Source organism: Argiope bruennichi, chromosome 5 (assembly GCF_947563725.1).
Source record: "Argiope bruennichi chromosome 5, qqArgBrue1.1, whole genome shotgun sequence".
Lineage (NCBI taxonomy): Eukaryota > Metazoa > Arthropoda > Arachnida > Araneae > Araneidae > Argiope > Argiope bruennichi.
In genome coordinates, this window is record NC_079155.1 from 68,033,657 (window position 1) to 68,053,037 (window position 19,381).

Here is a 19,381-nt window from a genome sequence, read left to right on the forward strand (position 1 = left end):
ATATATGCTTACTGACATTTTTAATGTAAAAATTAATCTTGTATAAATTATTATAACATACATTATCCTTTTACTGTACCATACCACTTGATTCGCTCATTTAAGCTTTGATCACTTGGTCTTGGTCTATCCAACCCCACAACGGTCTGGCATGTACTTTCATCTAGGGTAAGCCAACCAATCTTTCCGCCCGATGTATATTTAGTTAAATATCATTACTGAATTTCGAATTTATGCAAAGAAGGCCATGATTAGACTTTTATTTAAAAGGTATGCATTCTGCAGAAATGCAAGATCTTTTTATCTGGTAAGTCGATTAGTTTTTGCTTTATTTGGTTTATTTTTTTCAAGCTATTTTTCTTCATTTTAAAACATTTTGGGATCAAAGAAGACGAATGAGACATACTAAGGTTTACAACCAAAAAGAGTTTCGCATGGTTTGATCCTAAAATGATAAACTCATATTCAAAACGAACAACGATGTACTTCATATTTAGCTATTTTTCGATTAGCATTATACAGAATATTCAGAAAAATATTAATTTTTTCATGCTCTGCTTAAAAATGCCAACGCATTCAATAAAATTCTGGTTATTAAACTTTGCTGGTAACATTTATATTATAAAACTTAAACCCTTAAATGCATAGCGATGTAGATCTGCTTCATATGCTTAGAACCTCATATCACCTTATATAGTAACATAGTGCTTTTTATAATTTAATTTTAACAAGCCTATTTTACCGTTTCCGAACTCAAATAGAATCTCTGATAGTTATTTCTTTATCGGTGACAATTTTCACTGTTGGCATGGTATCTGAGTACAGTTTCACTTCGACGGGAATTACGATTATTTATATAAAAAATGATAAAAATATGCAGCAAAAGTATTGTTACGAATCTGTAATGCTGCTTCCCAGCATAGTTGGTTCCATCATCAGAAAGACTGTTTTACAGTCATCTGTATTGGACGGAGTCCTGGTGTCGCGTCGGTGGCCCCAGAGCTTGGCGACAAACTTAGCGACGACTTGCCGACGAATTTGGCGACTTTGGCGCCAAAATAGATTATACCCGAAACATCGAGAATTTTCCCGATCCGTCCATTAGGAACCGAGATACGCCTCGGAAGTTCCTGACTGGTTGAGAGGCTTCTAGCCCCGCCTCCGGAGACCTATAAAAGGAGGCAGTCTGCAGCTGCCGTGGGAGTAGTTGGAATCAACGGTGAGGAACGAGTCTTCCAGAGATTAGCAGAGCAGCGACGGAGTCAAGCTAGTGCTGAACTAAGCTGTGAGCTACTGACTGCAGTAGAGTCTTATTGTGAGCACGTCTCGGCTGAAAATAATTGTCTTCCCTATGCTGTATATAGTTGTCGTCTTTGTGCTGTCCTGTGTGTCTTTGTGTAAATAAATGTCGTTTTTTTTTTTTTTTTTTCTATTGCCGCCTGCTGATTGAGCGTTCTCCACACTATATAACTTCCACTACCCAAACGAACCCGGAAATTTCGTAACAATATTTTTCGGGTGGAAACAAGGTAAGAATAATAAATGATATTTATATATTTTTGCATATAATGATAAATTTATGCAAAAAAAAAAATGTGATGTAAAAATACACCAAGATTCAAAATCGGGTTCTACATAAGTTCGATAAACCTAGAAGGTCATTTCATCCTTTGCCGTCTATAGACGTATGAAAAGACTGCGTTGTTCACTGGCATATATTTTCAAATTGTAAAATTACACTATGTAAAGAGGTCGTATCAAAAGCAATATTCTTTTATGTTTAAATGCTAAAAATAATTGTTTCATGAATTTTCATGTTTTGTAATGTAAAGAGAGTTTATTGTTCGCAGTAAATTTGTCATCCAAGGAGTGATTGTTCATGATGATGTATTGTGTGTGCGTATGTTCCATTAACTACATCCATTTTCCGGTAGATTTCATATTTTATTTATTAAAAATAAAATTCGTGCATTTAAGGGTTAAACACCAGTTCAGTTCGTTTCACTGCAGAATTAATAAGCTCTTTTATTTATTTATTATTTTTTATGGATTATCATAAAAATTTGTGACCGATTTTTTAAAACTATTTTTTTAAGATAATCATTTCACTTTCGTAAGAGTTTCAAAAATTTTAATGGTCTGTTGGGCATATTCAGTGCGTTATTGGTGAACATGAGGGTTCGAATAAATGTTTAAGGAAAAATACATTGACTTTCAAGAAATTAAATTCATCACTATCACTAATTATAAAAAGTAATTAACCTTTTGAGAAGCTTGATTAATAACACTGTTGCTTTTAAAGGATCTTATCGTTTAGTAACAGTGGGTCTTGGCATTTTGCCAATTCTGTCATTCTACAATTACGTCACAAACCTCAACTATACAATTAAACTTAAAATGTAATTGTTGAATGATACTTTTACGCTGAAACAAAATCTGAAAAGATAATAAGTTTAAATTTTACAAACCCGGAAGTTTCGGATTTGAGGAAGTAAAAAAAATCCGTCATTCCTGCTTATATCCTGTCCAAAATTCTCCTCTTTGAATAGTTAAAAACATTTAAATATAAAATTCCCTTGGAGGCGGGTTTTTTATTTGTTTTGTTTTCATTATCATCAAACCATGATAAATTGAAATAAGTAATTACACTCAGCCATTTTTCGCGAAGCTTGCAGAGACATAAAAACGTATTAATGCTTCGTAAAAAATTGTGGCGTCGTTCGTCGTTGAAAGCACTTCTCAGAACAATGAAATAATGCTTTCAGCGAAGTCAGTTCCAACTCGGTCTTTCAACAAATGGCGAAGACTTCGCATTGTTCCCAGAAAAGAAGAATCTGAAAAAGACGGCTCAGAAAATACCCATCCCAAATCAGCCATAAAAACAAATAAGAAAAGGTAAGATTTTATGGTTTGTTTATTGTATTACCTTTTCTTTTCGTTAAAGACAAATAAGCTGGATTGGTAAATTCCATAATTTACAAAAAAAAAAAAAAAAAAAAAAACAATTCTAAGATGCTGTGACACTCAAAACAAAAGAACCGTTACTGTCTAATGCTCAATATATGTACACATTTTTGTTTTGATTTTTATGTTTTTATAAATAACGAATAATGCATAAAAAGAATTATTGTCTTATCATATAATAATCAGTTTTTCATAGCTTTTTATGAGCAAGCATATTCATAAAACAATGCCTCTCAGGAGCTCATCCCTTTTAAGTACAGGTGTTCCAATCGCAAAGTACTCAGCGGTTAGCTTGTTCATTCGAAAATGTATGCATTTTTAAAAATAATTAATTTCAATAATTTTATTTAAATTTCATAAATTTTATTTTGTTCACTTTGGTTTTTGTTCAGTGTAAAAACTAATGCTCTTTTAATGCTTCGTTGTTTCATTTTTATGACAATTTACATTGTAGGTATTTCTTGGCTTGCCTTACAACTCAAGTCATACGATTGGCGTAACTTGGCCAAATCTGGCCTTGACGCCATGAAACCAAAACAATTTATTCATAAAATAATGAATAACAATACAAAATATTGATAAAGAAACAGAAAAATAACGAGAATAGAATCTCATCAGATGTTTTGGAAAAAACAGAGCCATTTACAAGATGACAAAGTTTGAGAGCAAATTTATGCATTCCTAAAAATAATTAATTTTGACAATTTAATTTAAATATCAAAAATTTTATTTTGTTCAGAGCAAACATTAATACTTTTTTTTAAATCTATGTATTTCATTTTTATGACAATTTATACTGTAGATACTTCTTGACTATGCCTACAACAAAATCTGGCTTTTACGCCGTGAAACCCAAAGTAACCTAATCATAAAATAGTGAATAACAATACAAAATACTGATAAACAAACACAAAAATAATGTGACTAGGACAACCTTGCCAGATGTTTTGAAAAAAAAAAAAAAAAAAAAAAACAGAACCATCACAAGATGACAAAGTTCCATGGCAACGTGTTTGCGCACGTTATTTTTAACCAACGAATTAACTGTTTCGACCTCTTCGGAAAATTGTATCTAAATTGTCATAAACATATATATATTATAAATATAATAAATAATTAATTATAAATATAAAAATTAAACAATTATATAAATATAATAATTGTCATAATTCATGACGAGTATACTCTTCAGAAACAGTTAACTGTTTAACCTCTGAATCGAGACAAGTGCATACTGATAATGCAAGCGAAGCATCTCCCTCTCTTTTCCCCTTCCAACGTAAAGCGACAGGATGGCGCACATGATCATTTTGTGCCTCGTAGTATAATGGAGAAAATCGAGAATGCATTTTCAGCTGACTGAACTCAAAATGTGATAAAGTTCTAAAATTTTAGAAACAAGATCACAGATTATTTGAATATACAGATGAACAGATAGTCAACCTATTGAAGGATTCAGTTCAAAAAAGGATCAAATGATAAAATTTTCTTCTAAATTTTATCCGTCTAACTCTTTACTCTTTTCGGTTACAGCGGTCATTTTTATTCAGACAGACAGACCGATAGGCACACTTCATATAGATGTACTTCGACCAAAATTTGATCGAATCTGCAAATATGGTGAAAAGGCCATACACTAAATTTTATCCGTCTGTATCAAAGAGTTTCTGAATCGCGATTGCCAATTCATAATTCTAAAAATGTGGGTTTTTTTTTTTTTTTTTTTTTACTAAGGAGATTTGAAACGGAGATTCATTAAAATGCCAGCATTCAAATTTACGACATTTTGAACATTTGAACCTTTGTATATTTTGTACTACGGTCTCATCATAATATAATTTCTTATATAATTGTAAATTTTGTAAATAGTTATTTTTGTTTCGTTTTCCTACTGTAAATATTTTGTTAATTAAATAAAATTCCCGTAACATGCCTACCAAACCGTTCAGTGACCAGAATGGTCACGGATACGGGGGTATGAGACGGCGTTCTGTTCTGTATATTTTGTACTCGAGAACGTAAAAATAAACATTTTCATGGTACGTTAAAATGTATGCCATCTTCTATAATGCGCATTTCTATGCATCTTATGACTATGGCAATAATATATATATTCTGTAAAAACATATCAACTATATAACATATAAAAAAAGAAAATATTGCAATCATTAAAAAAAAAAAAAAAAAAAAAAAAAAACGATCTCGAGATTTTTGATGAATCTCTACGTTTCGGGCTTCCGTGAGTCAGACAAATTCAGCTTTTCCCCCAACTATTTAGAAATTTTAAAGTGTTTATTCACCTTTCGTAATTGAATGCACATTTGGAGGAATATAAAGAATTCGGAGGAGATTTTCTCAAATTGGTGGTTTGCTCCTCGTAAAACAAGATGACAGTTGTACGGGAGGCTGAGGAGAAAGGTCAATGATTGATCACTTTATAGTTGGGATCTATAGCCTCGAAAAGGATGCTAATTCGGAGAAATGGCCAGCGATGTGGATGGATTGTGTAAAAGTTAGCCACAACAAATCCTGTCGATACTGCTCCGTTCAGTGGAGGCGAGGTGATCGGCTGTACATTAGAAGACAAAGTTCAACAAGCATATTTTTGGAATTATGCCCATCTGTTTGTCAACAAAATAATTGAAAAATTTTGTGAACTACACGGATGAAATTTGGTACATGGCCTTTACTCCAAATTTGTAAATTTCTATCTAATTTTGAACGAAATCCGTTCAAAGAAAAATCTGTCAGCCTGGCTGTCCGAATATAAGTTAAGAAGATAGCTACAAAACGAGTAGAGCTAGATGAATAAATTTATTAAACAGATTAACATTTAAATTGTAGTTACATGTCAAAAATCCGCCAACAATTTAACCATCTGTCGGTTTATATTTTTGACAAGCACGTAAACGAGATAACTCAAAGAAGAAAAAAAAAGCAATGATTTAATTGGTATGTGAGCATTTGGTACGTGAGTTTGTAATACAATTGTAGTTCTGGGCCAACATTTATTTTCAATTGGTCTTTAAAAGAAAGGCCTTCGAAATGCACGTTCGATTTTCTGCTGCTTGTGTATTAATCGGATTCTAGTGATTAATCGCCAAAGATCGCACCAATCTGCTATTTCACAACTACTGTACGCCAATGCCATGCGGTTAATAATACGCATTTATTAGGAAATATGCAAGAAAATTTGGGGATAACCCTCGCACTTGTTATTTAGAAGTATGGTTCCGTGATTCCCAAAATGTGCGGAATCTCGAAGAAACCACAAGGAATCTCGACTTCTTTATTAGAACGCCGGAAGGCATTTTTTTAATTTCCAGAATCTCTTTTACATTTTTAATTCCATTTCATAAGTTACAGCTGGTGCAAACAAACAAATGGCATGCACGACCTCTCTTCGTATTCTATATAAATGGGCATGATTATATGCGATAGCAGTCTATTATTAGAACCGGCTTGTTCAGTTTTGGAATTTCCAAAGCCCTTCAGCGTACAGAAACTTTATCACCAAAAGTTGGAATCAGAGTATTAAATAGTGGTAGTTAGTAGTGGTTTATAACTATTTCTAAACCTTCTCTTATACAACTAATTAAGTGGGGGAAATATATGCTTTCATTATCGATCAGCTGAATTATGATTGTTAATAAAGAGTGAATATCAACACCTCGGAGAATTTTAATCCCATTTGTTACTCGTCGTTTCTACCATAATTACATTAAAAAAAAAATTTCGTACGAGAATCAATGAGGAAAAGGAAATGAGAGTAGTTGTATGTAATTTAATCGACGATTTGAAAAAATACGTAGTGATCAACACTCTCCCTCATCTCACTGATTATCCTACTCGTTAAATTTCTTCAATAAATTTATTTGCGTTAGGGTTATTTTGACCTAATTTATACAGAAATTAGAGGTCAGTTGTAGTTTTATGAATGGCGCCGAGAATGGAAAAAGTTTGGAAAGCATTGATATAGTTTATCTTATTCTTAAGAATTTGTTATACTGTTTCTCTCGCAATTACATTCATGTAAGGAAGGAGTTTTACAGATAGTTCAAATGAATTCTGAATGTACGTCGGGTCAGCATCATCTGCTTTGACGACAAACTTATAGGACATTTAAACAAAAAGGTAGGATTCAGAATATTCGAGAATTTTAGCGATATCTTGATTAGCAGCAAAGATACGATATCCTTCGATAATCTTCTTTGTCCCATCACTCCAACTATAAAAAGTCGAAAGACGGAACTGATGTCAATTAGCTGAGCTTAGCGTAAGCGCAGTCTTTGTGCCCTAAGTTTTCTCTGAGCGCTTTGTGCTGTTACAGTTCATATGTATTTTGCTGCTTATGTGCTGCTCTTTTATGTATGTTTCGTCGGTGCTTTATTTCATTATACTGTGTTTTCGGGTATATCATTATTTGCTGCTGAACTTTTTAATCATGCATCTATTAAATAGATACTGGATGTTTTTTCCCAAGACACTACATTTTTGCCATTATATATAAAAAAAAATCCATTTGTTTTTGAGTCCTTTAAGTGGGAAGAGAAATTCAGCACTTTGACTGTGAGAAACATATAAATTAGCACAGAATTTTTGAAACAAAACTCCTAACCCCATATTGGGACACGTGCAGGAACACCAAAATCGCGACATCATAGGTTATCAAATGGCAGTGGCATAGTGATTGAGTAGAAGCAGTGACTTTATAGCCATTCGAGGCGCCATGGAGATAAAACGTTAATGCGTTTATGCGACTTTTTAAAGCTAAATATGACAAAGGGAAGTCGAACCCCATGCCTCTGACACTATTAAAACTTTACTAACCCACTGATAACTTTAAAAAAAAATGTAATGTCCTGCTGCCACTAATTGCAGCTAATGGAAAGTGGCTCTGTCATAATTTTTAATATTTATGTGCAGAAATAAATGAGAAATTAATCATGAATTAAAACATTTTATTATTTATATATGACGCTTCTTTATGAAGTGACATTGCCCTCGAACGAAGAAATTAAGAGTTGGCATTAATTGATTAAGAAATCATTGAAATAATGAACTTCTCTTCAATACGCATTATACATTATATACAGTATTTTGGAAGATAAAATCAATAAATTTCCTCTAGGAGTGCTGCGATCAGTCACAATTGATTGCTTATAACCACTTTACTGTATGTAAACATTATTTCCATAATGCCCGTTTTCTTCGTTTAAAACGTGCGGAATGCCAGTCAAGAATCTAGTTATATTCCCTCTATATAGAATTAAATAATTTTTTCATTCCTTAATAATAAGTATTTCATTCCTAAATTTAGTTCTTACTTTTAAAAAACCGGAAAGCGAGAATGTTTTTCTCGAATATGGGTTTAGGGAATAATTAAAAGAATTTTTTAAAATCCAAAAACGGGTTATATTTATTACAAGATTATGGAACAACGAATTAATCTAATGAAATTTTAAACGATAAGGTCAAGGAAATTTTTGTGCTCAAATGAAGTACCAAAATTAAAGATTTATTTAAATAAATTAATATTTTTGATATTAACCTGAATACGAACCATAATTAAGAGGTTAATTAATTAACTCTGATGTATTAAGAATATTTTCATTAAAATTTCACAAATAACTGAAGCAAATTCACTTTCTTTTTATTTATTATAAATTAGCAAGCCATTTGCTTTCATAATTATTTTTCTTCCTCCGTAAATGTACATTTCAGGTTTTGACTCCTCCCCCCATCCCTCCGAACAGGTGAAATATTTGAAAACTCTTCGTCCTAGTTCATTACCCTTTAATAAAGAAAAGCAAAATAACAAAGAATTTGACCAATAAAAATACATTAAATTAAAAAAATTAAATGTTAAATAATCATAGAAAAGACGCTCAAGGATGGCATATAAAAAAATGAAGGAGATCCGAACTTCTGGACGGTAATCTCAATGCATGAAAATGTTTTAGTCTTGATTCGTCTATTTTCATTTTTGAAAAGTTATTCTTTATCATATAGCAATAATAACGTGCACGCAAAAAATGAATTTAATATTTTTGCAAGACGCATATAGACGCAATGTTTAGAAATTCATTGAAAATGATGGAAAAAAAAAAACTATACGGAAATACATTGTAAAATTGATATTTTTAAATTTTAAAATTATGTAGAAATGATTTTAGGCAATAATATACCCCTAAGTTACGAAAGAAAGACATTAACATCTCTCTCTATATAAAACAGTAACATAAATGGTACAGAAATCGCTCTTATTACTTAATGCCAAATGGCAACAGTCAAATGTAAACAAATGTGCTTTTACAGATGTATTTATTCCCCACTTCTCTAATGAATGTAACTGCAAAATATTATTAGAAATGGTCTGCCGGCGTCCTGGCTTAGGAGTAACACATCTTCCCCGTGATCTGGGCGTCTCGGGTTCGAGTCCTGGTTCGGCCATGGTTGTTATTTCTGTGAAGTGTGTGAAAGAGCCTCCCCCCAGTAAAAAAGGGTTGTGCAAGCGAATGTGTGTGTGTCATCTTCCTGTGGATGAGTGAATGAAATGCATGAATGAAGACCGCCCCGTAAAATGGGTTGTGACGCATGAGTAGCTAAGACGTACTCTTGGCCCTAGATGGCGCTACTGAAAAACAAGAGATGCTCTCTCGGCTTAAAATCACTGACTTCATTAGCGGGCTTGTCTATGACAAGTTCCATGGGAAACAAGTACAACAGAAATGGTCTGGAGAGAAACATGTTCACTGTAAACTCCATTTAGTCAGAAAAAAACAAAATAATAATAATAATAAATTAAAAAATAATAAAGAAAGAAAGAAAGAAAAGAAAAGAAAAATCAAGAAATCGGTGACAAACAGAAAGTAAAATCTAGCATAAAAACAGGCTTAACTGTCATCAGATTATACGACTTACCTTGGAAATCCCTTACCATATCTTCCAAAACTATCATTTCACAAAAATGTCTTTTACATTATCTTGAAACTCAAAACTTTTTAATGATGTCAGTTTCATTTCTCTGCATTTTTTTTATTATTTTCAATAAAATTGTTAAATGCGTAACCCAATTTGCAACTATAATAAATTGATAAGTTGAAGTTGAATTTTCAGTCTTAATCTGCTTGCAAAACAAAGATTTGCCAGCGATTCTTTTAATGAACTAGGAAATCCAAGTAGTATTCGGTTTATTCGATCATAATTACGCTATTTAAATGTGTTCATCATTCCGCGCACCTCACTCCTTAGGCAGAATCGTCGAAAAGTGATAGTCTCAGGATAATGAAACGTAGAGTAGTTTAGTTATACAGTACATTCCCGAGTATCTGGCTTAATATGGCGGAAGGGCAGGTCAAATAACAGAAAAGCCGGATAAGTTCGGATAACTATGAACCCATTTCATTGCCCACCAGTACATATTATACCAAAAGTCAATGTTATAATATATATTTTATCACTTCTTATAGAGCATTAAGCCCTCCATTTATCTTAAACCACGTAGAATGTAAACGTGGTCGCGGCCCGATGAAACATAGAAGCAGTTGCCGGTAAGGTATCGAGTTGAAATAGAAGGCTCTGTACTAGTAATTTGTATATGATTATATATGGAACTGCACGTTTCAAGAAAAAAGTGAAAAAGTAAGTTAAAGGATATAAGCTGTTCACATTTTAGCATAAATTCTGAAATGCCTAACTAAAATGCAGGAAACAAACAAAACCTTAACGTAAATGGTAGGCCTAATTCTTAAGAAAATTGACTCAAATTTTTTATATTTTTCACTGATAAATGATTACACAAATATGAAAAGGTAACCATAAGATAAGAGTCACAACTTGCAGTTTTTAGTTTTTGAGAAAGTCACGAGCCGAGAGTGTACTGTAATTACATACCTTTCCAAGCAGCACGAGGCTATTTTCAGACAGGGCTCATATTTCTGAACCGTAGTCAAATGAGAACGACATTGGAGCTGGCTCTCCTTTCTCCAGACAATGCCCCTTAGCAATAGGGGGCATTTTGCCCAAAGAATTTAACAGATTGCTTACACGGTGATTCTTCGGATGAAACGAGTTGTGAACTTGGAACTCATCGGTCCCGAAACCAAGACTTTACTACCAGGCTATCGCGGTGCCACATCCAAACTCAGAAATTTTTCACTAGATTGTACCGGCCAATTTCAGTTACACCTAAATAAATTGCAATTAAAAAATATATGCAAAAACTCATATACTAAATTTATTTTGATTAAAAATTTTTATTAATTAAACGTATTGAACAATACATGGGAAATGAAATCAATTTAAAATTTTTATTTTAGAAAACTTTAAAAGTTTCAACAAACAAAATCAGATCTAACTTTACTTTTTTAGCCAATTCTCGTAAATAGACGTTAAAAAAAAAGTAAAACTTCAGCCATTACATCTCTCTACAGGTTTCCACGAAACAACTATTCTTCACTCAACAGAAGAAAACGATGTACCCAAAACAAAAGGAAAAAGAGACGAGGGATCATTACACGTAACGACCGACAAAAACGAAAAACAGAGATGAGTCTGAAATAAACAAAATGGCAAAACACAGAGCAAGAAAGAACTTGGCACTTCTTCACGTCCACAAAGAAAGAAAAAATCAATACACACAACCTATCACTCTTCCTGTTAAAGAGATCATTTTTCGGAGCCTCGATATAAAAACAATATCCGAAATGGGCTGCCAGATCTCATTAGAACAGACGCAATATCGGCGGGGGTTCCAGCAATACAAGAGGGAAACAGGAACAAAAGGTTGACAAACAATCCTAATGGGGCCGGCAATAAGTGACTCAGAAATAATGTCATTCACCCATCCCTCTGCAGAAGGGTGACTCCTCTGAATCTAAATGATCCCCCAGATTATTGATTCTTGCGAGCTTTTAAGTCGGCTGTAGCGGGAGGAAGAACTTAAATGAATGGTGTGGCCGGACCACCAAACCAGAAGTGTTTAATCGACAATGGCCTTTGCTTTTTTTATATGGAAATTGAAAGCTTTAGAAAATTCTTAGGAACTTTAGAAACATTCATTTCAATGAAAGGAGATTTTTTTTAAGGATTTCCTGGATCAAATTTGTTTTATTGGTTTCGTTTTCGAGGATTTCATGCTCTTGGCCACTCAGCGAGAAGTATTTAATCGACGATGGCCCTTGAAATTTTTTTGTTATATAGAAATGGAAATCTTTCGAAACATTTTAAGAACTTTAGGGTTAGCAGGGTTTTGCTGAAGCAAATTTATTTCAATGGTTTGGATTTTGTGGGTTTCCTGCTCTTCAGCTGCATTTTATTTTATTGATGATGGTTATCGGTCACCGTATTTTCAAAAAATTGTTCAGCAGACCAATAATCTCATTGGTCATGAAGAAGTATTGATTATTGAGTTTAAAAAAAATATATGAAATTATCTGATGAGACATTTTTATGGATTTGGGGCAAAAATAATTTGGGTTAATGCTACGTTAAGAATTTAAATAAATGATGTGTCCTGATCACCAAGCCAGAAGTGTTTAATCAACAATGGTCCTTGCTTTTTTTATATTGAAATGGAAAGCTTTAGAAAATTTTCAAGAACTTTAGAAACATTGAAGGGTGATTTTTTTAAGGGTTTGCTGGAGCAAATTTGTTTTAATGGTTTGGGTTTCGTGAGTTTTCTGCTCTTGAGCTGCATTTTATTCTATTAATGACGGTTATCGATCACTGTTTGAAGTATCTTCAAAGCAATTGCTGGGCAGGCCAATCATATCTCATTGGATATGAAGAAATATTAATTGTTGGGTTTTTTTTTAAAAGGAAAAAGAAATTATATAATGAGACATTTGGATCTGGTGCTCGTCATGGATTTGGTGCAAAAATAATTTGGATTAATGGAAGATTAAAGATGGATAGATTAAGATCTGAAAATAGATAAAATTCGAATTCATTAAATTGATTAAAATTGAAATATGAATTGATTAAAGGTCCTACTCTTTCGCAAGAAGATGGGAGGCTTTAGAAATCTTTAAGAAAATTATAAGACATTGTTTTCGATGATGAAGTATTTTTTTTAAGGATTTGTGGGACTAAATGGAGATTCAGTTGTTTTATAGGTTTAGGTTTGTTCCTCGACCTTTGAGCTGCAATTTACTTTTGGAATTAGAAATCAGCATAATGTTTGGCAATCAATGATGGCCATCAGTCTCTTTAGAAATATTCGCTGGGACGACTTCTTGATTCATTGAATAATCAAGAAATATTGATTTTTAGCTTTTGCAAAGAATAAGAAGTTGTCTAATGAAATATTTTCATGGACTTGGTGCAAAAATTCATGTGCGAAAAAATCAATTGAGTTAATGGCGCATTAGAAATATAGGCCAAACTCATTATTCATCATGCTTAGCGTACATTATTCGATGCTCTCATATAGTAAATGTTGAATTTAATGACGGATATTCATGATTCACACTTTCCTTTCCATGAAATGACGGAAACCGGTTTAAATGAGCAAAAATTTAAGTGCGCAAAAAACTATTTGAGTTGATGCTACAAAAAGATGGATATCGAGATTGTAATTTGATACCATGAAACGACATGGTCCATGTCTTTCAAAAGAAATTGGGAAGGCTTTATAATATTCCAAGAATATTTATAGAATCTCCTATTCCAATGGATGATTTTATGGTTCTGTTTAAATACAAATTTTTTTTAAGATATTCGAATTTCTAATCTACAAACGTTATAGCATGATAATGTTTTAACTTTGGTTAGGTCTTTTTTTTTAAAATTTATTTTATTTTCAAAAATTTATCCTTACTTATTATATAACTGCGATAATATGCTCACAAAAAATTGTATTAATATTGTCCTAACACATTTATGTAAAAGTGCAGTAGCTAAAACAAAGAAAGATAGTATTTTAAAATACTTAAGTGTTTTATTTAAATTTAAAAAATCCTCGAAAAAAATTGGTATCAAAGCAAAGCCTTTTTTTTTTTTAATTTTTAATTTTAAAATGGTATAAAAACAGTTTCCGTTTAAAAATATACTCCGAAGTTACTGAGGAAAAACGCTAAAATTCTGAAAAACCTTTCTTAATCAAATTCTAATTGCCAAAAAATAACGACACGCCAAATTGAACGATTTCTTTCTTAACAGATATTGAGTACCAGCCTATTAAACATTATCACATTAATGATATTTTACTATTCATTTAATCTAAGATCGGCAATTCAATGAATTTTAATTTTTTATTTTTTTATTTTATGTCTTTTTTTTCCCCTTCATAATTCTCGTAGAGATTTCTAAATTGGTTCTTTGCCTGATTATAACACATTGGTTAATATTTACTATCAATTTTTAAAAAATCACAATGATTCAATCCATTTGACTTCTTGACAAAAATCCCTAATCTATGTATTCTGGAGAATAAAAAAAAATGCTTAGTACAGCGTTTTAATGCATTTTGTGCAAAAAAAAAAAAGAAAATTATAATAAATGCAGGAATCTTTTGAATTAATGGCCCATAAAAGAATTCCTCTTTTATTAATTACAAATTTTGAAAAGAAAAGGAAGATTATTTTAAGGCAATCTTTTAGCGTAATTTAAATTGTACCAAATTAATTAAAATTTTAAAAAAGTAATTTAAAATGAACTTAAAAAAGACTATGGAGTTTTTTTATGGTATTTTCAGTCGTTAACAACTGAAATCTTTAATTTATTGCACTGATGGAAAATTCTACTACAAGCAAATCTTAGCATTAAGAAACATAGTATAAATTTTTTTGTATTTAGCAATCTGCTTCAATAAGTGTATTATAAATGTATGTGCAATTTATTTTGAGATCAGAAATATCAGTATTGAGACAAAGAAGAGATTTGATAATTCCTGAATTTTGCTAAAAGAAATATAGCTTACAGATATCAGTTTTCCAATTCGATTGTTTGAATAATTACCATTTGTTCAGATATTTCACATTAAGCTACGATTTCAAATTTTAAGTTGGATGTGTATAATAAGGTAGTTATGGTATGCATAATATGGTAATATCATGGCTCAAACACATATTTTATTTAAACACATGATAGCCTAAAATCTGCTCCAGTTAATTTCATTTTTTTTTTTTTTTTCAAATTAACTGAACTACTGCATATAATAAGTACAAAGTGACGTCTGAAATCGTGTCCGATAGGCATTTTCCAAACAGTAAGAGATAACAGCGTACTGTAAATTGGAAATATGCTCTAAATAACATAAAAAAATATTTTTTTCATAGTGTTTGAGTTAATAAATGTTCTGCTACAAAATTACGAATTCTAAAATCTTTATTCATTCCCCAGATTTTGTCAGATATAATAAAATATTTTTGGGACACTAACATTAAAAAAAAAAAAAAAAGAATTACAAGCTTTCGAGGTCAAATCTGACCGAGTTATGAAGTTCGTTTCAAAGATGAAATTAAAATGTTCAGTAGTAGGATATTCAAAAGGCAGCCACTGAAATGGTTTAAGTATCACATTAAACAATATTATTTTGAGCTTCATAAGTTCACTAATAGTTCCCTTCACTTTAGTAATGGAATAATAGTAATTATTTTTTTTAAATGCGTCTCGTAAATATTTTATTTAATATGATCAGATCCCAGAATAATGCTTAAAAATTTAAACCGTAATTTTTTTAAAAATTACATTTTTAAAAAAAAAAAATTCGGACAGCAAAAAATACAATAATTTATGTTATCTATAGAAACTTTATAACTGGAAGTATATGTTTATTTTTAAAAGTTTAATTAATAACTAGAATTGGGTGTGCCTGCAAAACAGACGTCGAATTCTTTATCGATTTTTATTCTTCATAAATTTCAAGGATATAGTCCCTTTTTATCTATTGTCAAATGTTTTTGTTAAAAACCATGATATGTGCAGCACAGAGAAAGAATAGGAAAGCAAAAAAATTGGGAAGTGATATTCTCAGAAAGTATTCTGAGCTTATATAGTTTTATGTAGAAATTTATAGATGCAGCATTTTGATTCCTTGGGGGAAAATAATTGCCCACGCAGTTCAAAAATCACAATGAAGCCAGAGTTCAAGTAATTAGGAAATTATTTTTAGAACGTAAATGAATTATTAATTATAAAATTATAATTATATATAATTATCCTTTCTTCCCTTCTTTATGATAGCAATTCTTTATATTTTCTTTATAATATTTTCCCTCATACTTTCCTTTTTAATATTTTTGACAAATGCAACATTCAGCAAAAAAATAATAATAATAATAATAATAATAATAACAATAATTGTATCCGTTTTGTTTGCTTATAAATAATGATAACGAAATGAATAAGAATAATAGAATTACTAAAGAAAAAAATATTTTATTAAAGAATTCGAAAACTAAAAAAATAATTTTTTTCAAGTAAAACTTTTAAATATATATATAAAAATAATTTCATCACTCTAATTTACTGTATAAAGCAAATTTTAAAATAACAAAACACAAAGGATGCTGTTATAAAATTTTTCTAAAATCATATTTTGTAATCTACTTACTTCTTTAAAAATTTAATTTATATAATAAACACTTTAAAATTTATTTTTTCTTCAATCGTAAAAATTCAACTTTTTTGACAATAAATTTGGACTTTTAATATTCCGATTTTTAAAAAATGGTTATCAAAAATAGTAAAAATTAATAATTTAAATATCTAATATATATATATATATATATATATATATATATATATATATATATATATATATATATATATTTGCACTATTTATATTATTCGACCATTAATTTTCTATAAAGGAATCAAGAAAATACTGGGACCTAACAATCAAGGTCTCAAAAAAAAAAAAAAAAAAAAAAAAACCTCCCTAACCACAAAAAGACCATGAATGGGGGGAGAAAAAAAATGAAAGAAGTTCTGATCTATACCATTCAATTGCTTCTATATCGGGCTCTATTAGTGTCTTCACATGCTTTTACCCGACCAAGAAAGATCTGTGCCCATGCATTATCACACCCTTTCCTCACTTCATCGATCGATAGACCATAGCGTCATCTAACATTCGACAAACGCCAGACAACAAAGAAAGTCCAACCCTATAAAAATCCGAGCTTCCGAGAAGAAGAAAGAAATCCGAGATCTTCCACGTTGTTGAATTGGCTCCGATGAAGTACACCCCACATATAAAACCTAAGTGGAGAAACCAGTTTTCGAAGTTCACTAAACCACACGACACAAAATCGAAAAGAAATAAAACAAACTTAAGAAAGAAGCAACAAAAAAAAAAAAAAAAAAAAAAAAAGACATAGGTAGAGGGGATGCCTTTCCACTCACGCAAGCTAAAAAGGTGGAATTCTGTCTTGGAGGAGATAGATGATAAGAAAGGGCGTCAATTTGCAGTTGAGGGAAAACGCAGTGAAGCGTCGCAAACGGCCGATTAATACCATTTTGGACGCGAGGTAAAATTGTTTTCGCGAAAGTACTGCTGTGATTCGAGATAGTGACTAGTGCCTGCATGCAGAGGGGTGGTTTTGGTTTTGGTTTTGGTATTTTGATCTTGGATAGAATAGGCGTGATTTTGCTGCGCCTATTGCGTCATGTTGTTTTGTCAGATTTGCCGATATTCATATATCGGATGACCTTTGTCAATAAGAGATGTCAATATCGGAATTATTAATACCTATATTTTTTTAATTTCTGTTCGTTTCAATTCGTCTTATGTTAGTTTTCAGTTAGATTAGGCCATTTAGGCAATCCAGACTTCGGGGGACAAAACAATATATATTTTTTTTTATTATTATTACTATTTTATTGATTTTAATATCACCAGGCCATAAAGCTAAAAGCATAAACATAAGAATAAATAAAACCAATACATAAGAAAAAATTACATAAGAATAAATAAAACCAAATTTCTAATCCTGTTTTTTTTTTTTTTTTTTTTCTTTTTTTTTTTCTGTATGTGTTACATAAGAATAGATTAAACTAAATTTCTAATCAGGTTAAAATAATTTTTCTCTATGTGTTCAAATAAATTAACTAGAATTAAAAGTAATAATATTATCACTAGTACCAGCACAAGAGCGTAAAGCTAAAAATGCATCGTTACATAAGAATGGATCAAACTAAATTTCTAATCAGGTTTGAATAATTTTTCTCTATGTGTTCAAATAAATTAACTAGAATTAAATGTAATAATATTATCACTTGTACCAGCACAAGGGCGTAAAGCTAAAAATGCATCGTTACATAAGAATGGATCAAACTAAATTTTTAATCAGGTTTAAATAATTTTTCTCTATGTGTTCAAATAAATTAACTAGAATTAAAAGTAATAATATTATCACTAGTACCAGCACAAGAGCGTAAAGCTAAAAATGCATCTTTACATAAGAATGAATCAAACTAAATTTCTAATCAGGTTAAAAAAAATTTTCTCTGTGTGTTCAAATAAGTTAACTAGAATTAAAAGTAATAATATTATCACTTGCACCAGCACAAGGGCGTAAAACTAAAAATGCATCGTTACATAAGAATAGATCAAACTAAATTTCTAATCAGGTGTTCTAATAATCTAATAAATAATTCTAAATTTCTAATCTGTGTGTTCAAATAAGTTAACTAAGACTAAAAGTAATGATATAATCACTAGAAACTAAGTATTCTGAATTACTTTATTTACGCACAGCAAGCATTTTTCTGTCCTTAATATTTAAAATATAAATTTAAAAGTAAACGAAATGGTTAAAAGCTTTTTAATATAATCTAAATACTCTTATACGAAGTTCGCTAATGTTATTGGCTTGTCAGTTTGACAGCTAATTGGGGTTTTAAAAAAAACACTGATGTGCAAGCGAATTTAAAAACATGGAAAAAAATTCTAAGAAAAATGTTTTGATATTCAAACGATACTTCAATTAATTAAAATAAGTTCCGAGCACATTTTTTGCTTTTTATTTGTAAAGTAAATAAAAAGCAAAAAATAAATTTAATAAAAAAAGAAAAGAATGAAATTCGTAAATTTGTAGGATCTACCTATTTATATACCTACTTTGATTATTTAATAATTTGACTTCCATTGCATCGTAGTTAAGTAATTAAATTTTTTTATTGGTATAAAAGTTTTATAAGCTGAAAAAGAAAGATAAATGTCACATAAAGTTGTGTCATAATAAATGTCACATTAAATTGAAGATAACTGTTAAATATTTAGTTAAACTTCTAGATATATAAAATATAAAACACTATTTGAATAGATAAAGCATAATAGTTTTAATTTTTGCTTTATAATTGCTTTCTTTAAAAACATTAAAAATGTAAGAATAGTAATTTTTCCCCAAAGAATTACTACAAAATATTATTGAACATAGCAATATGTTGTATATTACTGTAAAAATAT

At 30.6% G+C, this 19,381-nt stretch overlaps 2 protein-coding genes across 4 annotated transcripts in view; one reads left to right on the plus strand and one right to left on the minus strand.

Moving 5' to 3' along the window:
- Positions 1-19,381, minus strand: part of LOC129968491 (protein 4.1-like) — an 88,711-nt gene that overhangs the window by 60,318 nt on the left and 9,012 nt on the right. The gene's annotated exons all lie outside the window — the stretch shown is intronic.
- Positions 2,647-19,381, plus strand: part of LOC129968492 (calcium and integrin-binding protein 1-like) — a 78,571-nt gene continuing 61,836 nt past the window's right edge. The window contains exon 1 of the mRNA XM_056082426.1: positions 2,647-2,895. The gene's annotated coding sequence lies outside the window, so the exon portion shown is untranslated. The remainder of the gene's footprint in view (positions 2,896-19,381) is intronic.